Source organism: Lissotriton helveticus, chromosome 1_1, assembly GCF_964261635.1.
Source record: "Lissotriton helveticus chromosome 1_1, aLisHel1.1, whole genome shotgun sequence".
Lineage (NCBI taxonomy): Eukaryota > Metazoa > Chordata > Amphibia > Caudata > Salamandridae > Lissotriton > Lissotriton helveticus.
Genome location: NC_136057.1, coordinates 1818456363 through 1818478978, shown reverse-complemented (window position 1 = coordinate 1818478978; position 22616 = coordinate 1818456363). Strand labels below are relative to the sequence as shown.

At 49.1% G+C, this 22616-nt stretch overlaps 1 protein-coding gene across 1 annotated transcript in view; it reads right to left on the bottom strand.

Annotated features, from left to right (window-relative positions):
• The window catches only part of KIF14 (kinesin family member 14), a 606238-nt gene that overhangs the window by 81719 nt on the left and 501903 nt on the right, over positions 1–22616 (bottom strand). The gene's annotated exons all lie outside the window — the stretch shown is intronic.

The window sequence follows — 22616 nt, the reverse complement described above, 5'->3', positions numbered from 1 at the left end:
TACATGTCTACTGGGACTATATAGAAGGCGTAAAGAGCGCAAAGTACAGGCTAAATTCGCAGACCTGGCTTTGCTGCTTGCCAAACGAGGTATCACTAGGAGGTGGAAATCCACTGTAGCCCAAACACTACTTAGCTGGACGGAGGAAGTAGAAAAATGGGGACTGGCTGAGAGTCTAGCTATCCGGCGTGAGGAGAAGAGAAGCCTAAGAAAGGAACCAATCGCTATGAATTGGGACGTCTTGTTGGACTTTCAAGGCGGCCAGCACCCCCGTTCCATGAAACCTTGTAGGAGTTTCTGCACATTGTCACTCCGCTCCTACATAGATGGGGGCATCTACTAAGGTAGTTGCACTATAGGAATTAGTGAGCTTAGGATCTAGTTTGATCCTCCCTTGTCCTCCTACAATTTAAACGAACTCATCCATTTATCGGGATAGACACCCCACTTACGGCTCTTAGAAGCTAGGCTCGAGCTACATCCTAACAGATTTCGGTTTTCAAAGCACAGGTCCGTCAGCAAGGGAGGTGGGTGGGGAGTTTTGCAAAAAAATGTGTATGACTTAACAATTCTTGACTTAAGAGAAATAAGTACACTTGATATGGTGGCAGGATGTGAAGAGTTATTATATCGGGACATAGGCTGGCTAGCCGGGTCCCAAATATGACAAGCATACCGAGGTGGCATATGGCCAAGTTGTGTAGGAATTGTATGCGATTTATTTTTACCACCCTGTATTTAAGGGATATCTTGCTACAAAGTTAGTAATTATTCAAATGTTCTACTTGCTTGTACTGTAATCAGAGAAATTGAATATAATTTTTTTTTTTTTTTTTTAAAAGCAATACTTATTGTACTGCAGAGCGCGGTGTCCGTGAAACAGGCACCGCACTCACAATTAAAGATAAAAAAAGAAACAGAGCGTGGTATCCCTGAAGAGGGCGTCGCGCTCAACATCAAAGTTTTTTTTTTTAAACGTTGCTACTGCGTGTGGTGCCCCTAAAGCGGGCGCAGCACTCAGCATGCAAATTAGTGTGGCACAGCACTCTATAAGAAAAGCGGCCGCCATTGTCCTTTGTGGACGCAATGCAAATACAACAAAAAGCAGCCGCCATTGTTCCCATCAGTGTCAATAAACAAAATAGTGCTCACCGACTTATAATGCAGACCGTGTAACAAGCCAAGTAAAAGGTCCAGTCGTTATGGGAGGTAACAAATGCAGACAAGGAAGTGCCAAGGAAGGAATAACAAGACTATTTACGATTCAGAAGCCTGCATTTACGAAGGACAATGACACAAGCCAATGACAAATATTGGCGGAGAGTGGGCGGGGTTTCTAGTGCATTCTCCAATACAGCATGCCTCGCAGAGCGAGCAGCACATGCACGCTGCCCTAGGCTTGACCTTTAAATCGGAAGAGAGATTATGACATTGGAGGATAAACGGGATAAAAGGGAAGAGACAAAAAATAAAAGGGAAGAAATAAAGATTAGTAGAGGGAGATTGTGGGAAGGAAAAGTGGAAGCAAGAGTGCAGGGAGGCAAAAAAGGTGAAAAGGAATAGAGTTAGGCATTGTGAAAAGAAGGAAGAAATGGTGAAAAACGAAAATGAAAGAATGGAAAAATGTTGGATATATTAAATTGTGAATGATTGAAGGGAGAGGAGAAATGATCTATGGCTGAAAGGAAGGATAGGTGGATGGCAGACAGTATGGTTCAAAGGAAGGGTTTATGGAAGGCTTAAAGTCTGGTTTGATGGGTGGATGGAACGATGATCAGAAGGGCTTAAGGATGGAGAGAGGGATAAATGGATGTGTGGTTTGATGAATATATATATGTATTGATGGATGGATGGGTTTATGTATTGGTGCACAAATGGACAGTTGTGTGGGAGGAGGATAAAATGAGAGCCTGTAGATGGATGTTTTTGGCAGGTGAAAATATGGATGGACATATAAATTGAAGGAAGAATGGATAGGTGAAATGAGCTCCTCCAGTGAGGTATGAGCAGCACACTTCACACGCTTGCAGCTATTAAATGTATAATTCAAATCTGGACGTATTTTAATTTTCTGAGTACTCTCTTGGACTTACAAAACGTAATATTAGCATCTTTTTGTGTTTACTAAAAACAATTGAGCACATGGCCGATAAACTGAAGCAGATCGCAATGAAGCACTTACAAAGCCAATTTTTTAACGTTCACGTTTCTAGAGACATTCAACTTCCATGTAACCTATTCATGACAAACGTCCCGCATGCTGGATTTTAAAAGTTGACAAAGGTCAAAGCTGTTGTCATATTTTTGTGGTGACAAAAGTGATGGGTGGGTTTTGTTGAACAAGTTACTTACCTTCGGTAACGATATATCTGTAAGAAACAGTAGTTAGTATTAGATTCCTTACCTTAGAATATCCCCAGGCGTCAGTCTGGATCCGGAAACTTTTGCGTAGCAGTACCCCTGCGCGTCGGTAGGCGTCGTCTGCAGGCGTCCCCTGCGGCTCCGCGTCGTCGGCGTCGTGCGCCGTGATGACGTCGCTGGAGTATATAGACGCCGCCTCCGCGCGCTGACGTCAGTTCTTTGCACACAGCTTTTCCGCGCCAGAACACGCAGAGCCATGTGAGAACCAACACTGGTGCCATTTGAAACTAGGGCCCTGAAAGGGATGTCCCTAACCCTAGGTATCAGTTCGCAGAACGGGGAGGATGGGCGGGGCGGTAAGGAATCTAATACTAACTACTGTTTCTTACAGATATATCGTTACCGAAGGTAAGTAACTTGTTCATCTGAAAGAAACAGGTTAGTATTAGATTCCTTACCTTAGAATAGATACCCCAGCAATACCAACCCCGGTGGTGGGTCTGCGAACCAATACAACCTACACCAGAAAGTCCTGGAGGACCGAACGGCCAAAGAAGCCATCCCTCCGGACTTGACTGTCCAGGCAGTAGTGCCTCGCAAAGGTGTGCAGCGAGGCCCACGTGGCCGCCTGGCAAATGTCCTGCAAAGGGACTCCCCGGCCCAGGGCAGTAGTAGCCGCCGTGGCCCGAGTGGAATGGGCCCTCAGCCCAACAGGAGGCTCCTTCCGAGCCAAAGAGTAGCATGCTTTGATGCACAGGACGACCCACCGAGAGATGGTCCGTTTCTGTACCGCCCTTCCCTTCTTCTCACCCACGTAGCCAACAAACAGTTGGTCATCCACCCGGAACTGGCGTGTGCGATCCATATAGAATGAAAGCGCACGTTTTGGGTCCAGACGATGGAGCCGCTCTTCATCCTTTGAAGGATGCGGAGGCGGGAAGAAGGAGGGCAAGGTGATGGACTGCCCAATGTGAAAAGCAGAGACTACCTTGGGCAGGAAAGAAGGTCTGGTCCGAAGAACCACCTTATCAGGATGAACAGACAAGAAAGGAGGTTGAACAGAAAGAGCCTGGAGCTCACTCACTCTCCTGGCAGAGGTGATGGCTACCAGGAAGGCCGTCTTTAAGGCGAGAAGACGGAGAGGACAGGAATGAAGGGGCTCAAAGGGAGCGCACATCAGGAAAGTCAAAACCAGGTTCAAGTCCCACTGAGGCATCACGAACGGAGCTGGAGGATACATGTGCGTGATGCCCTTTAAGAATCTTAACACAATAGGGGACTTGAACAAAGATGGCTGATCAGGTAGCCTCAAGAAGGCGGAAAGGGCAGAAAGATAGCCCTTGATAGTGCCCAGAGCAGAGCCCTGCTGGGCAAGGGAAAGGAGGAAGAGGAGAACCTCAGATAGAGGGGCAGAAAGGGGATCCACAGCCTTCGCTGTGCACCATGCCACAAATCTGTTCCACCGGCAGGCGTATACCGACTTTGTGGAGGGACGCCTGGCTGCCAGAATGACATCACAGACTTCAGGAGGCAAGTCAAATGGCCTCAACTGTCGCCGCTCAATCTCCACGCATGGAGGTGGAGACTGGACAGGTTCGGGTGGAGGACCGTCCCCTGCTGCTGCGACAGAAGGTCCTCCTGAAGGGGCAGGCGGATCGAGGGACCGACTGTCATGCTGAGTAGCTCGGGATACCAGTACCTTCGAGCCCAGTCCGGAGCCACAAGGATAACTTGGGCCCGGTCGCGCCTGATCTTCTTCAGCACTCTGGGCAGAAGTGGTATAGGCGGAAAGGCGTACAACAGACCGCAACTCCACTCGCGCCGAAAGGCGTCGCCGAGCGAGTGCCGTCTTGGAAACTCCAACGCGCAGAACTGATGACATTGCGCGTTCTCTTCTGTGGCGAATAGATCTAACCAAGGCTCTCCCCATTGCTGAAAGAGGCCTCTCGCCACATCCGAGTTCAGACGCCATTCGTGATCCACCGAGCACCGACGGCTGAGTTCGTCCGCCCTGGCGTTCAGAGAACCTGCCAGGTGTTGAACCGTCAGAGTCACGCCCTGACGTTCCAGCCATTGCCAGAGGCGCAGAGCCTCTTGGCAAAGGGTCCACGACCCCACACCGCCCTGTTTGTTGCAGTACCACATGGCGGTGGTGTTGTCCGTGAACACCTGCACTACACTCCCGTTGACAAAGGGGAGGAATGCCTTCAGTGCCAGGCGAATCGCCCGCAGCTCCAACATGTTGATATGGAGCCGGGACTCCGCCGGAGACCAGAGGCCTCTGATCTCCGCCTCTCCCAAGTGGCCACCCCAGCCTTGGAGGGACGCGTCCGTCACAACCACGTGCTCCGGCTGGGGAAGGGAGAGGGATCTGCCCCTGACCCAATCGCGGTCTGTAAGCCACCACTGCAACTGTCTCGCAGTGCCCTCCGAGATCAGGACATGGTCGGATAGGTTGCCCTGATGCTGGGCCCACTGAAACTTCAGGTCCCACTGCAGAGCCCGCATCCGCCATCTGGCGTGATGCACCAGAAGGATGCAGGAGGCCATCAGCCCCAGAAGCCGCAGCGTCAACCTGACCGAAACCCGGGATAACGGCTGAAAGATGGGAATCAGAGCCTGAATATCCCGGACCCGCCGTTCCGGGGGATAAACCCGAAACTGCGCCGAGTCGAGAACCGCTCCGATGAAAAGGAGCTTTTGAGAGGGACACAGGTGTGATTTCGGCACATTGATGGAAAACCCCAACTCGTGCAGGAGGTCTGCCGTCATCTGAAGGTGGTGGACGACTGTCTGGGGCGAGCCCGCCTTCAACAGCCAGTCGTCGAGGTAGGGGAAGACTGAAACCCCTAACCGGCGCAGATGAGCTGCGACCACCGCCATCACTTTCGTGAACACCCGTGGGGCGCTGGTAAGGCCGAATGGGAGCACGATAAACTGAAAATGCTCGTGGCCTACCGTGAACCGCAGGTAACGCCGGTGGGCCGGCAGGACGGGGATGTGAAAGTACGCATCCTGCAAGTCCAACGCTACCATCCAGTCTTGTGGGTCTAGAGCAGCCAAGACCTGAGCCAAAGTCAACATCTTGAACTTCTCCTTCCGGAGGAAGCCGTTGACGTTCCGTAGATCCAAGATAGGACGCAGGCCTCCCTTGTCCTTCTTGGGTACCAGAAAGTAGTGGGAGTAGCAACCACACCCTACTTCTGGCCCAGGAACGCGCTCGATGGCCCCCTTGGCCAAGAGGGCCGTAACTTCCTCCTGCAGAAGTGTCAAGTGGTCCCCCGACACACGGTGGTTCTGCGGTGGCATGGCTGGAGGAGTGGACTCGAAGGGGAGGGCATAGCCCCTTCGGACAAGCTGCAGCACCCACCTGTCCGATGTTATCGCGCGCCAGCGGGAGTGGTGATGGCGAACCCTGCCACCCACTGGCGTCACGTGAGCCCGAAAGCTCGGACTAGGAAGGCTTGGATGCCGCAGCGGAGGGAGGCGTGGACTGACCACGACGCTGGCCTCTACCGCCACCACGGCGGAAACCACGGGCGCCACCGCGCTGGGGAGCGCTCTGCGCCGCGTGGCTGGCAGCACGTGTGGGACCTCCTCTCCCTTGGCCACGAAAGGGCCGAAACGAACCCGTCTGCTGGCGCTGGGTCTGGGTCGAGAGACCCAAGGACTTGGCCGTGACCCTGGAGTCCTTGAAGCGCTCCAGCGCGTGGTCCGCTTTGTCACCAAATAGGCGACTGCCATCAAATGGCATGTCCATAAGCGTATTTTGGACGTCTGGTGAGAAGTTGGCAGATCTCAGCCAGGCATGGCGACGAATCGCCACCGTAGTGGACATGGCCCGTCCCAGGGAGTCCGTGGTGTCCAGACCACAACGGATCGAGTACCGCGCCGCATCCCGGCCTTCAACAAAGGCCCGGGTGAGCTTGTCCCGCACTTCCTGGGGGCATTGCGGCAAACACTCCTCGACCGTATCCCACAGGGAGTGGGTGTAGCGGCCCAAGAGGCACGCGGTGTTACAAGACCGCAGTCCAGCACTCAAAGAGGAAAACACTTTCTTTCCGAATTGGTCGTACCTCTTTGATTCCCGGTCGGGCGGAGCCGACGGAAATGCGGACTGCGAAGTGGAGGCCTGGATCACCAGACTCTCCGGGGAGGGATGGGTGGACAGGAAGGCAGGGTCGTCCGCGCAGGGACGGTGACGCCTGGCAACGTTCCGGTCAACCGGCGCACCAGAGGCGGGCCTGGACCAGGTGCCCAGAAGGACATCCGTCAGGGCCTCATTAAACGGCAGCAGAGGCTCCTGGGGGCATGACTGCGGTTTAAAAACTTCCGTCAGGATATTCGGTTTGACCTTCGCGACGGGGAGCTCAAGGTGTAAGGCCTTGGCAGCCCTCATCAGGACCACCGAATAGGCAGCACCCGCCTCGGACGCCACAGGGGACGGAGAGACAAACCCAGGGTTGGGCGACTCGTCCAGGCCACTGGCATCACCCAGATCACCTACCCAGTCCACATCGTACTGGCAGGCACGGGATAGAGGGTCCTCAGACCCCTCCCAACCCTCACCATACTCCTCCTCGTCATACCCATATTCTGGGTCGACGATATAGACATCGGGGTCAACAGGCCCCATCGGCGTCGGGTCCGGCGTCGGCCGACGCCGGTCCGGCTCCGAGTCCGGAGTCGGGGAGGAAAGGGGGGTGGCGCCGCGCGGCGTCGGTGCCGGGGACCCGACGCCGGCCGGAGCCGACGGCGGAGTCGCTGCACCACGCGGGGGCGGTACCCTGGGCTGGCCCACAGGAACCGACGCCGGAGAGGCCGGGAGACCAGCCGGCGACGAACCAGAGGGAACCAGCGGCGCCGGGGCCGGAGCCACCGGCGGCGCCGGGGCAGGAGCACCCGAACCGCTCGGGCCCCCAGACGGGACCGACGGGCCCGCAGGCGCCGAAGGCCCCGCCGGAGAAGACCTCGCCCTCATAGCAATGAGGAAGGCCTCGATCTCCTCACGCGACGCGCCTTCCCCAGGGACCGACAGGTGTGGGGCAGACGGCGTCGGCGACCCATGCGGGACCGCGGGGGTGGGGTCACCCGAGCCCCCGGCCGCAGCACGCGGGCGTCGGGGGGAGTCGGGGGTGCGATGGCGACGCCCCGACTTCTTGTGCTTACCTGACGAGCCGGAGGAATGGTGGCGACTCCCGGAGCGCCCATGGCGGCTCCGCGACCGTTCCCTCGACCGCTCCCTCGACCTCCGACCGGACCGGGACCGCTCTCGACGCGGGGCCGACAACCGGAGCTCGAGAAGCTTGCGGGACCGCTCCCGCCTAGCTTTTCCAGTCAAGGCCCGACAGTCGACGCAGGACTCCACGTCGTGGTCCGCGCCCAGACACCGGAGGCAGAGTCGATGGTGGTCGGTGACCGACATCAGGCGGTCGCACTCGTCACAACTCTTGAAACCGGGCATCCTACCGGCACCGTAAAGATCAATCAGTTAACAAAAAACTTGGTCAAAAGACCGGAGTACTGCTCTTCGGATCTGCGCTAACTGGCGCGGAAAAAAGAAGAACTGACGTCAGCGCGCGGAGGCGGCGTCTATATACTCCAGCGACGTCATCACGGCGCACGACGCCGACGACGCGGAGCCGCAGGGGACGCCTGCAGACGACGCCTACCGACGCGCAGGGGTACTGCTACGCAAAAGTTTCCGGATCCAGACTGACGCCTGGGGATATTCTAAGGTAAGGAATCTAATACTAACCTGTTTCTTTCAGATTGGTACATTATCATTCAACTTAATGGGGGGTATTTTTCTCTTGCTTGGAACGCAAACTGCAGGGTGGGTAGGTGGTTTGATACTGAAGGATTGCCGGGCTGGTTCCTTTCACTCCGTCAGGGTTCAGACAGCAGGAACCCCTGTGTCATCTGAGCGGGGTGGGGTGGGGTACATTCGGCTGACCCCAGAATGTCTACAGCATGCCTGCCTTTTGTTCCTCATCACAGGCCTCTGGGCAGTCTGTAAATAGCAGGAAGCCACAGCGCAGCCTGTGATTACCAGCCCCAGTGATGGGGGGCAACCCCGGCCATCCCTGCCAGGCTCCATAGCCCTACATTGTCCTGGGCCAATACAGCGGGCACCAAATAGCAGCAATGGACCCAACTCTTATGCCTTTGTTGTCTGTCATTTCTGCAGCTAATAGTATTCTATGCACCAACGACAACTGTTTGTTCTGGGCATTGCCACCTCGCTGGGATTGTCCTTCTAACACAATCTCCGTGCTCTGTGGGGATGTCTCTCCCCGAGAGGACTCCTGCAACCAAGTAAAGTATCTTTACTTTTAAAGCCTTAACTGCCTTTATGGTGGCTGGCGGAATATCCATTGTGCCAGTTGTGAATGGTTTATATTGGCTCCGACCGCTGGTATACATTTTTTAATCATCATATGAAGTGCAATGTCTACATTTACAGTTGATTCCTGGTTCATTGTGTAATTTAGGGATTGCTGATCAGTTGGTGTTTTTATTTTACATGTAAACTTACATTTTTCCTCCAATGGTCATATATATAGTCTAATGCACATTCCGCAACTGGATTCAGAAAAAAACACTAGTAACTAGTCAACTGGAAATGTTTCCATTGCTGGTCTATCTAGTTGTCTTGTTCTTTGATAAATGGACCATCAAGGGAAATGTGTTCAAAACTGATCTTAATTCCCCACCACGCGTCTTCAAACACTGGGCACGCTAAGAACTCCTTGTTACTGATTTTTAAAAAGGCAGGCGTGGATGTAAAGGACTGAAGTTGGTGGCCCCATTAAAGATAAGCTGTCCTCCCATGTTTTACGGTTCCGTGTAGCTTTCTACCAGAAACAGAGGTGCGGCCATGCCCTCGCCCCCAGCAACAGTTTCCCAAACGATGTCATTGAAATGCCGTGTGGCTTTTTACCAGTGACAGAGGTGCGGCCATGCCCTCTCCCCCAGCAACAGTTTCCCAAACGAGGTCATTAAAACGCCACAGTCCGCAAGCGCCATAAACGCACGTTTTATGTGGCGTTTGCCTTTCACAGGACGTACCGATGCCACCTGGGGTGAAAGCGCTGCCGAGGTGTTTGAGGGACGGGTTCCCACCGTCTACTTTGCTCTCGGGCCAGTCCCTTCCCACCTCTGGGGGAAAATGTCGTCCAGTGTACCCCGCGATTTTACCTAGCGTGCCGAGTGGGGTTAGGGGCACGTAGTTTACTGACATGCAGGGTGAGATTGGCCGCACGTTGTTTACTTGTGGGGGGCTACCGGCACATCATTTATGTGGGGTGCCTGGCGGTGTTACCGGCACCTTGTTTACCTACGGTGAGGTTACTTGCAGCGATGCTGAAGTTACTGGTACGCATCACCTTCTGAGATATCACTTACGCATTACATAATTGCACATTGCCTATGTTAATACTTTATAGGACTTGTGCCCTGCCAGAACTTGGTTTTCGACATTAAACTTTGATACAGCGAAATCTAATAGACAAAAGCATGGAAGAGAGAAAAAGAAAGTAAAACAGAAAACATCAACCTTAAGAGTGAGATGCAGTGACAGAAGTGTAAGAAATAATTATGAGTTGAAATCAAAGCTTGTCAGCCTTGCTATTCAGAAATACGACATCCTCCAAAAACTGTTGCTCCCTCCCCACTCCCTTCATTCTTCGCTCCCTTATTCTGTGCAATTACCGCTGCCTCGTGGGAACGTCGGACCGGAGGTCTGCATCCTTGTTTCTTATGGACTTGGCTCAGCCTCCACACAAAGCCACCTGCTCTGTACGTCTGTACGTGCGGCGCCAGCAGTGGGTGTCACATGCAGCTACTGTGACACATGGTATTTATAAAAGCGCGCGGAGGAAGGTGTCTATGCTCGTTAGCTTGAACATCGGGCATGGGGGGGGGTAGGAGGAGAGGTGAAGGCATGGACAAAGCTGCGTGAATGGAGAAACTTAATAAAGGAAATAGTACACGCCCCGTCTAACAACCAAGTAAAGGGGCCAGTAGCCAGGGGAGGATACAAATGACGACATGGCTGTACTAAGGAGGGACTAACAAGCCTCATAATTAATCAGAAGCCAGCATTTACAAAGGACAATCACACAAGCCAATGAAAAATAAGAGTGGAGGGGAATGGGCGAAGCTTCTCTATGTACTGAACTAAAACAGATTTTCGCAGAGCAGCGCGCTGGCTCACGCTCGACCTAAAAATGTAAATGGCAAAATCAAAAGGTCAAGAGAACACAAACAGCCAACCATACTGCCTGTGACCTTGCAGATGAGATGGAGTAGGGTTTTACCAAAATGTCCTAATTAACAGATAAGTAATAATCCATCTCTCTCTCTCTATATATATATATATATATATATATATATATATATATATATATATATATATATATATATATATATATATATATATATATATATTTATATATTCCGAACATTGTCACTTCTAGGCAAAAGAAGGAATTCACCAAAGTATCCAGTAACAAAGAGTCGACCCAGAAGTGCTGGTGCAAGGTGGTTTAATTTCGTAAAGCCAGCGCTGCCGCCATGACGCGTTTCGCCTCCCAAATATATATATATATTTCGCTCAGGTTTCCATTACCATTTCGATAGAAACCACGCACGCCGGGGATAATTCTCCAAAACGTTATTCTGTTCGCAACAGACGCGTTTCGGCGCTCCGCCTTCCTCAATGTTACAAACATTTACTACAGGAGGAGAGAGCGTGAATATATATATACGTCGTCTTGAATCCAGACTAATCATTCGATTCAAAACAAAGGTCCCATATGGATTGAACGGGGATGAGGAACTTTATGTGCATCTGAGTGAATCTACCCTCCATATTAAAAATTTGGCTAACATTGATTATTATAATTCATTTGAAATACGTAGAATGGTCAGAAACCTTGGGCACTAAGTCCCTAAACAATCATACACACACAGACTGATAGTTCGATGAAAGCAAGGCAATGTGACATGCAATGATACAACGGATGTTGGAAGGCATGTAAAATAATGAACATTGACTCACTTAGAGAGCCTTTGTGTATGGCGAACGAAACGCCGTGTTTATAACTTAATTAGTTGTTGACAGGTCATGACTAATATACGTTATTGTCCATCTTGCCAGATATAAGAAATTATTAAAAAGCACACCAGTATGCCATTCAAAAATAAAATAATCGTAAGAGAATTCGAAGTGAATAGTAACTACCAGGACCACAATGCACCATAATAGTGCGGATATGAATAACTGGTATAAAAGACTGAAACTAAAGTAGGACAAATGTTTGTAACCGTGAACAAGGTCGAGAGATCGAAACGCGTAGGTTGTAATGCTGTGTGCTGTAATGGCACAATGAATTAATAAAACCTGCTGAAATGATTCCTTGGAGGAGTGCGAGTATAATTTGTTGGTGGTGAATACAATTTCAGGGAAAGCCCCTCCCTGCAACTCGCACCAGCTGTGTAACAGTGTGCCCTCGGTAACGGGATTGCTTTGGTGATATATATATATATATATATATATATATATATATATAGTGCAATTAATGTGCAAGCCTCCTCGCACTGAAAGATGTGACTGTACAGCTGTATTTGCAGGCCTTGCATTTCATGCATGGAAAGAAACCGGTGACGCTATCAATTTAGGGAGGGGTGTGGCAGTAGTGACTATGTACCAGATGGTCACTGATGGACTTGCAATGTCTATACGTGATCTAAGGTTGTGTGGGAATAATTTTTCCTATTATGTTGTCGATTTGGAGGATGTGCCAGTTTCTTTTGAAAATCTGAACTATCTGGGGTGATTTCTCATTATAGAGTGTAATCATCCTCACTGGTCCCCCTTCATCTTGTGTTTTAGAGGTGCCAGTAGTTTTCACTTCTAGGAGTTCAGATCTGGTCACTTTTCCTGTCCTTTTCTCTGCATCATCTATAGTACAGTTAGTATATCCCGTAGCCTTAAATCGTTCTAAGGCCCCAGCTTTTGCTTTCGGATATTTAGGCTGAGTGGCACAGTTTTGATCAAACTTCTAGGATGGTTACTCCCTGCTTGTAGGACTGAGTTCTCTGCTGTGGGTTTTCTATATAATCTCGTTAAAAGTTTATCATCCTCCACATAGATTTCCAAATCCAAATAGCATACCTTAGTGTTGCTGATATGCCCAGTGAATTTAAATCATTGGTATTGAGGGAGGCTACGTACTCTTCAGCTGATGAATGACTACCTCGCCGCACAATGAACAGATCGTCTATAAGCGGGCCCATAATGCCACCTTTTCGATCCAGTTCTCTAAGGCCTTACCCCAGATCATGTGCTTCTCCCACCAGCCCACAAACAAATTCACGTAGCTGGGGCTGAAGCACATGCCCATCGCGGTTCCACACTGCTGTCTGTGGAGGTGTTCTCCAAGAGATTATTGATGGAGGTAACAATGGGTCTTCCAGGAGGATTCTGCATGTCTTTATGTACTTTTGGAAGATGATAAAAAGTTGGAAGTACAGGATTTTCACAATGCAAGAAGGTATATTCGTCTTGATCCAGCATGCCTTTATCTTGCCAATACTGCAGACAACGATGGAATGTTCTGATACAATTTACATATTCCGCTCTCTTGATGGGCAGATAGCATTGTTTATCGCTTAGCTGTCTCATGGCCTCTTGGTAGTATTGGTCCTTGTTAAACAAGACAATGTCCGTTCCCCCCCCCCCTTGTCCAAGGGATCAAATTACAAATCATGCATCCTCATCTTGCTTAACCTCTCGGTGGTGTTCAACACAATTGCCCATCCTTCAATACTCACAATACTTTACTTACTTGGCTTCAAAGGTTGATGCACTAGACAGGCCACACTGATGATGCAACAATCTTCATTCAGGAATTCAGCAGCTTCTCAAGTGACCAGACAGAGCCCTTACATGAGATTGGAACACAGCTAGACAGGGGCGGTGGGTGACACTTGAAAGTGGTGGGGCGCAAAGTGATTTGCATACAGCACCGTAGCGAGCGAGCGCAGCGAGCGAGCCCGAACCCCAAAAGGGGGGTTTGGGGGGATAACCCCCCCCCCCCAAGAAAATTTTGGAAAAAAAGAAGAAAAATCGTGCATTTTCAAGCAAATTTGAGAAAGCAGGAAGGTTAATAAAGCAATTGTGAAAGTGCAGTTATTACATTAATAGATGGCATAACATAGGCTTTACATGAGCACTAGTTTCGTAACATCAAAGTGAACCCCTAAGTCCAAGCATTTATTTAACATTGCTCAGCAGTCTGTCACCAGAGTCAAAGGAAGCAAATATTTTACGTATGCTGCTGGAAAAACCTCCAAAACCTGCCAACTTCGTCTTAAGTGATGTCTGACTCCTGAATGGCAAAGACACCCACTTGCATTAAATATGTGTATCTCGGTGGCAAGAACCGGCTACATGGTGCACACAAAGATCACGCTAAAAGTTATGGGCACACTGAGTCCACCTCGAAAATAAATACCAGCTTGAAATACCATGTTTTAACAGTGTGGCTCACGCTCGCACCATGCACAGCTTTAGGCAATTAAATAAAGGCATGTCAGTCGCAATGATTTAGATTATCAGCTTTCACAAAGTGCTAAAACAAATGCCGTCCTGAACAATTTGTTGTCATTCATTCCAAATTTATTCCAACAATCAATGTCATACATAACAGCGCCATGAGATCCAACAGGGTGATATGTCTGCGCCCAATAAAAACCATTATTAATAATAATAATAATAATAATAATAATAATAATACAGGGCTCTCCCAGTCTTCCTAGTTCCACGCTGGTAACTAAATGATCGCAGGGAGTAACCTGGGCCTTGTGTTGGAGTCAATTTATGACTGAGTCAAAACTGCAAGAGCGTCAGGCAGATGGGGCTTAGAGCTGCCAAAGGGCCACCCTGGGGAACCTATGTGGCCAAATGGAAGGCCCATGGGACAAAAACAAGCCAAACACTAAAAGCACCTCCTAGGGGAACAAAAGACAGCCTTTTCAACCGTAAACACAGTACATTATGCACAATAATTACCTTGCATGGTATAAGACACATTTTTGGATTCAGCATTTAAGCAACGATATTTCCCTTGAAAAAACATGCAGAACACCGAGGACTCCTGTCAACCATCAATTTGAATTGGACATTCGTTCCCAAGTCTGACCTGCGTGACAATGCAGTTGGATGCATGGTTTCGCAAATGACATTGAACCAATTATTTTGATGCATTCCTTACAGTTTTCAAACTGCCTTTTATCGCACTGTAAATATAACATAAGCCAACAGGTGACTTGGCATAATGTGCAGACCACTAACAGTGGGGGCAAGCTGCGCGCCACCAGCAACAGTCAAAACCACCACTGCTGTAAGCTGTAGCTAGAAACAGGACCAGCACACGTTATTCTCACGATCCAAGCTGCGGAAAGTGACCTAATGACTTCCAGCCACCTCAAATGCACAACTCCTTATTTTAGCACCTCCTGCCTAAAATTGCCTTTGCTTCAATAGGTCAGTGTGGAAAATGCATCCCTCTTTTTCCCAAACACTCCCACTTTACAGCTTCAAAATGTTGCCATGTACGCAGCCCTGTGTGCCCTTGGTTACTCCTCAGTGCCAATGCTACCCCTGGTTCCTGGCAAAATGAAAGCAGCAGAACAGGCATTGGCAAAGCCAATAGGTCTCACCTATGCAAGATCTAACCTCATTTTTTATTTAGGCTGGTTGCATAGCTGCTGTGCAACATGGCTTGAGGTCAAGAAAAAACAATCATTTGTAATGCAATAGGTCTTGCATTAGCGAGAGTTTAAGCTGTTGGCATTGTAAATGACAATGCTTTTTATTTATCTGTTTTGATAATTGACACGTAAATAAAAGCCATTGTCATTTACAATGCCAATAGCTCAAATTCTTGCAAATGTGAGACATATTTAATTTCAAAGAAGCGGCTGCCGTTGTGCTGGGCTGCTTGGAAAGTGAAAGCGCGCATGGCGCTCTGAATGTTGCAGGAGGCTAGGTCGTGCCTGCAGTAGGAGAAACTCATTAAAGAAAATAGTCCTTACAGACTAAATAAGACGTACTGTGTAAAAGAAGTAAAAGGGTCAGTCATCATGGGAGGTTAAAAATGAAGACAATGCGGTACTAGAGGGACTAACAAGCCTATTAACGAATCTGAAGCCAGCCTTTACAAAGGACAATGACAAGCCAATGAAAAATATGGGCAGAGAGTGGGCAGAGCTTCAACGCCATACTTGAATAGAGGCTTGACCTAAAAAGATGCTATGACTAGGCCAGAGTTGGAGTCATCGTGTTTTTTTCAACTGAAAGAATGTTGCACAGCAGCACGGGAAAGTGGAAGCCAATCATGGTGAGTAATAAGGGAGCAAAAAGACGGTTTTAAAGTTTTTTTTTGTTAACAAAATATTTCGGCAACAGTGCATGCCTTGTCTCAGGCGAAACCGAAGTAAACAGGACTTCAAGTACCCCGCATGCTCTTCTATGGTTTCCATTCCTTCCTCAAGCAAAGAGTAGGCTTTTGCTGGCTGATGGCAGAGAGCAGAATCAATTTTAAAAACCAAAACATAAATAAAAGGTATTGTCATTTTCAATAGCTCAAACTTGCGTACATGCAAGACCTATTGCATTGCAAATGCTTGTTCTAAATGTATATAGCATCTTTCATCACTTATTTTTCCATCCTGTTCCTTCCAAGAAGACCCTAAATTATGTATTATGACTCAGAATCTACATGGTAGGGGCAGGGTGAAAAAATCAAAAGTTACACAACCTTCAAAATAGTTCAATTCTGCTTCAAATTGCAAAGAGATAACAAGGTCATACAGCATATGGGTAAAACTAATCACATGCTAAGTGCCCAGTAGTCACTACATAACAAAAGTTTTATCAATACAATAGCACAGATGATTAAATGTCTCAATCCATGCTGCGAAATAATAACCATAGAAATGTCCTGTGGAACGAAAGAAATAAAGTCAGAAAAAAAAGTGTACTAAATCTAGTATGGATTCACGCTAAAATATTAGCTTTAAATCTATTTCAGAAATTCATTCCTTTTGTTGGCAACATTAGCTTACCAAAATACAGAATCTTCTCCATGAAGAAATAAAGCATTCTCATTTTAGACTAATGTGTTAAAATCCCTCAAACACATTATTCCATCATTTCAAGGGTATTCTTGCGAAAATGTCACTTTCCCACAGATACAATGAAATATGCTCCCAATCATACAAATACTCATGAGCACAAACACTGGCGCAGACAGACAAACAAACAAGCACTCACTCATAGAAATGGACCACGGCGTCGCAGAGCAGGGCCTTACATTTTTAGGTCTCGCCTGTCGATGCGCATGCGCATCGAGCAAGGCGAGAGTATTGCGAGTTATCCACTCTTTATCCACACTGCAAGGAATCGTGGCGATTCCTTGCAGTGCCCGTGACTTTTAAGGTCAATGCGCATGCGCATTAAGCTTATGCGCATTGACCTTAAAAGTCACGGGCGCGTGCATGTCCGTCTTTGTTTACCGTGTCGCATTTCTCCTCCCCCCTCCCCTCTCTTCCCTTCGGCTTGTTTGTTGATTTGACCCGCTCCGCCCCCTCCCCTTCCCACCGTGTCGCATTTCTCCTCCCCCCGCCCCTCTCTTCCCTCCGGCTTCGTTTTTAGGTCTCGCCTGTCGATGCGCATGCGCATCGAGCAAGGCGAGAGTATTGCGAGTTATCCACTCTTTATCCACACTGCAAGGAATCGTGGCGATTCCTTGCAGTGCCCGTGACTTTTAAGGTCAATGCGCATGCGCATTAAGCTTATGCGCATGTGCATTGACCTTAAAAGTCACGGGCGCGTGCATGTCCGTCTTTGTTTACCGTGTCGCATTTCTCCTCCCCCCTCCCCTCTCTTCCCTTCGGCTTGTTTGTTGATTTGACCCGCTCCGCCCCCTCCCCTTCCCACCGTGTCGCATTTCTCCTCCCCCCGCCCCTCTCTTCCCTCCGGCTTCGTTTTTTTTTTTGTTTATTTTACCCGCCGTGTCTCCGATCCTTTCGCTTGTTTATTTGAATGAGCGTTTCCCTGGCTTAGAGCGGCACCCAATTCATGGGTGCCTTACTTTAATGTATACAGATGCTTGCTCTCCTCCCTTTGTGAGTGTTTCTCTGGCTCAGGCAAGCATGCTGCTGGCTTTCACGTTCCTGTAGCTGTACCCTTTACATCCGTGTTCCTAACCTTACTGCTTCAGACTATTAAGCCACCTTCACACCACCAGCCCCCTTTAGCAGCCCACGCATGCTCCTCCGCACAGAGGTTCCAATCACAGTAACTGCATGCCACAGCTTCTTCGTAACTAACGTCCTCCTGTGCCGTGAACCTCAGAGAACGAACAAGAAAGAGGTTACTGGAGGTTCTTTCAGTGGGTACACACTCTCCCTGAAATCTCAGCTGAGGGGCACCGACAGCGAAACTGGTTAATGCAATCTAGTATCGCATTTCTCCTCCCCCCTCCCCTCTCTTCCCTTCGGCTTGTTTGTTGATTTGACCCGCTCCGCCCCCTCCCCTTCCCACCGTGTCGCATTTCTCCTCCCCCCTCCCCTCTCTTCCCTCCGGCTTCGTTTTTTTTTTTTGTTTATTTTACCCGCCGTGTCTCCGATCCTTTCGCTTGTTTATTTGAATGAGCGTTTCCCTGGCTTAGAGCGGCACCCAATTCATGGGTGCCTTACTTTAATGTATACAGATGCTTGCTCTCCTCCCTTTGTGAGTGTTTCTCTGGCTCAGGCAAGCATGCTGCTGGCTTTCACGTTCCTGTAGTTGTACCCTTTACATCCGTGTTCCTAACCTTACTGCTTCAGACTATTAAGCCACCTTCACACCACCAGCCCCCTTTAGCAGCCCACGCATGCTCCTCCGCACAGAGGTTCCAATCACAGTAACTGCATGCCACAGCTTCTTCGTAACTAACGTCCTCCTGTGCCGTGAACCTCAGAGAACGAACAAGAAAGAGGTTACTGGAGGTTCTTTCAGTGGGTACACACTCTCCCTGAAATCTCAGCTGAGGGGCACCGACAGCGAAACTGGTTAATGCAATCTAGTAGCACAATTAGGGGAGTGATGATCATTTTTATGTGTTGATACATTTTAATTATTCAATGAAAGTTTTACTGCATTTTTTTTTTTGTTGGGTAGCTTCATCATTAACAATGGCGGCGCGTGCCTTTATTCATCTTTAATAATGGCGGTAGCATGCCTTTCTTTTGTTCTGCGCGGCTCGCCCATCTCTTTATTTACTTTGCTGTCATTCAGAAGCTGTCAGTGGTGGCCGCTGTTCAACAGCCTGTTGCGTTTTTGCGGTCACAGGAAACAAAGTTCCAAAACGTTCCTGGGGCCGTAATCGAAAAATGTCATGTCAGCATTAGGAATAGGCGTGGCAGAAAGCAGCATAGCTTTTTCACACCGCCTACAATGTCTCCAGCCTTATATCTGCTTTATTCGCTACAATCAGCAAGTCATGAATATTTGTTGGGCGAAGCGACATTTAACGCTTTGCAGTGAGTTATAGTGCGTGTGCATTTACACATGGGGAAGGGGGTTGTTAAGCGCCTGCTGCACAAAACATTGCTCTAGGAGCGCTGCGCAGCAAACAATGGAAATCCGATGGAAGTAGATAAGCACTAATCACTGGTTACATTCTCAATGGCTCCCAATGCTGATAAATAATGTTTAATATTTGTTATCAGACGCCACAGTGGAGCCGCTGCCGTTCTGTGTTCATTTCCACACAGAAAGCCGGCCCTCTTCTTTCTCTCACTAGCTCGCCTCCAACCCTCATCTCCCAATGTAATTTCATGTAATTCTTTTAGTGAACGACTTTATTACAATGATGCCAAATCCACGATAAGAAGACAAGCAGGTTTATTGCAGCACAGCTAAGGCGTCCGCCCAGGTTGATCTCCAGATGCAACTGGAGATAACTGAGTGGAATATACAGTTACAGGCACTCCATTAAGAATGTAGAACGCCATGTGAAAATACACAGAGCGCACAACAACCAGGCCTCATCAGCTGTACCTCAAAACAACCAGGACTCATCACCCCTCTCTCACAACAACCAGGCCTCATCACCCCTCTCTCACAACACTCACTCTCACTCACCCTCAACCCCTCAGCCTCACCCTCACCCACCCTCAACCCCTCACCCTCACTCACCCTCACCCTCACTCACCCTCACCCTCACTCACCCTCAACCCCTCACCCTCACTCATTCACCCTCAACCCCTCCCCCTCGACCCCTCCCCCTCAACCCCTCACCCTCAAACCCTCACTCACCCTCAACCCCTCACCCTCAACCCCTCACTCACCCTCACTCTCACTCATCCTCACTCACCCTCAACCCCTCACCCTCAACCCCTCACTCACCCTCACTCTCACTCACCCTCACTCAGCCTCAACTACTCCCCCTCACTCACCCAAAACCCCTCACCCTCACTCACCCTCAACCCCTCACCCTCAAACCCTCACTCACCCTCAACCCCTCACCCTCACTCACCCTCAACCCCTCACCCTCACTCACTCACCCTCAACCCCTCACCCCCTCACTCACCCTCACTCTCACTCACCCTCACTCAGCCTCAACTACTCCCCCTCACTCACCCAAAACCCCTCACCCTCACTCACCCTCACCCTCAACACCTCACTCACCCTCACCCTCACCCTCACCCACCCTCACTCACCCTCAACACCTCACCCTCAACCTCAACCCCTCACCCTCACTCACCCTCACTCCCCCTCACTCCCCCTCACTCACCCTCACTCTCACTCACCCTCAACCCCTCACCCTCACTCACCCTCACTCACCCTCACACAGTGCAATAGTTCTCAGACCATTTCAGTTAGAGCTTTTAGAAATGTTTATGGCTTTTTTTATTTGTAATACTTTAGCATTGGCTACAGGAAACAAAAATGCTAAACATTGACAAAAAACCCCATAAACAATTCTAAAAGCACTAACTCTAATGGTGCGAGACCTATTGCATTTCCAATGCTTGTTCATCCAAGACACTAAGCCTGATGTACAGAATATGATGCACCGTAGCTGTTAGCAGATGTACAAGCGCACATTCAGTGTAAAGGAAATAAAACAGGCTCTGCACTGAGAGGAACATGATTTCCTGCATTGCTCTTTCCCCCATACAAGGGCACGTATTTTTTATTTTCCACTATGCACTTTCATGCCCAGAACACTCGAGTCATACCACGAATACTCTTACATGGAGCAATCTGAACAGGGCAGTGGGCAGAGAGTTCACTTGTATTCACTAATACAATTGTCCGATAGATAGTTTTAGAATACTTGATGTTTGCACTACAATGCCTTTCGTTAAGTGCATTTCATAACATGAGTAGGAATAATAATAAGATTAATTTACCAAATAATGTATTTAACGTTCTTGCTAGAATAAGCTCACACACCAGCGCGCTATATTCTGTCTCACGCCAATCTCGAAAATATGATAGAAGCCTGGCTGATGAGTGAGCTTCTATCCCTGAGTGATTTGGTGGTGCCCCTGAGTGATTTAGTGGTGTCCCAGAGTGATGTGGTGGTGTTCCCGAGTGATGTGGTGGTGTCCCCGAGTGATGTGATGGTGTCTCAGAGTGTTGCCCCTGAGTGATGTGGTGGTGTCGTGAAGTCCATAACATAATTCCCTCGAAGTTAATACAATCTAAAAATACATGGGTATTATGCTATATGCGGACAGACCTTGGAAGAAGATACATGACGGTCACATGACAGTTGTAGCTCCGATTCTGGAACGCATTGTTTCATTATTTTGAAAAGGTGGCAGCGCCTTTATATTTACTTGACTGAATACAATCAAAACAAAGTGTAGGTAAAATAGCCTCGCTCCACCCCGTTCCATGCCTCTAAATTATCCTGAAGATATTAGTTAATAGGTTGTAAGGCCTGCGCGACTGAATGACACGTTTAGAACAACTGCTGCTTAAATAGAGAATGCTGTGCAAAATATTCTCTTTATAATAGCATCCAACTCCTTAAGACACGCGTTTTCTTCTTTGCAGTGGGGAGTTTTGCACCAGCAGCATTCAGAGTGTTATCAATCAGCAAGCCATATTCTTATGTTGACTTCTGCCCTTGATTTTAGTGACAGTCAGATAGAGCAGCTGATAGCTTCACATTCCCTTCAGCCCACCCCAGAGATGAAGGCTGGCTGCAGTTTTATGGCAGGCTGCCCTTCCTGTCAGTGCGGGGTGTGGAGGCCATAAACGCAGCCTGGAGGCGCGGCCACGACATTGCCACGGTATTTAAAACGACATTTCTCCTCCTGGTTCCTACAACTCTAGCAGGACACTCTCTTAGGTTTGTGGTGGGAAAGGTATTTCATCCATGGAAGGTATCACTAAAAAGTACTGTATTTATTTTGACATAGGAAAATTACACCCGCCTGACATGATTACAAAGCCACAAAAAAAAAACACACACACAAAAGTAAACTCAAAGCAAATAAAATGAGCAAGAAGCATTTGCCCCGTGTCTCAGTTAAAACATCAAAGCGGCCGCAAAAGTGACAGTGATCGCGATCAGGCGTGGCAAGCGATGCGCTTCATGTCAATAATGGAGGCCGTGGGTGGCGCAGACACACTGGGAGGAACGGGGGGCACTGAGGGGCCACATGGACACACACTGCGAGGGACGGGTGGAGGCCGTGGGGTGCGCAGACACACACTGAGAGGGACGGGGGGCCACATGGACACACACTGTGAGGGACGGGGGGCACTGAGGGGCCACATGGACACACACTGAGAGGAACGGGGGGGGCACTGAGGGGCCACAGGGACACGGGGAGCCGGACAGCGCGAGGCGCACCGGACCTCAAAAAGAGCTCGAAGTGCCGCGCTCATTAAAGAAAACAAACACAGATGCCAGGTACATGCCCAATGTGGAGGGGCGATGCCTGGTACATGCCAGCTTATAGCGAAGTGCTATTTTCCTTCAGGCAGTTATAACTTATAACTTACCGTTACGCAGGCAGCAGCAGCAGACACTCTAGTTTCCACTCCATAGAAGTGCGGGGAAAATGGGCAGAAAGTCACTTGGGCTCGAGGGAGGCGGTATTGCCCGCGCGAGGAGACAGAGAGGGAGCCCCCGCCCGGCTGCCCTAAAGAAACTTAAATTCAGCAGCGCAATTAG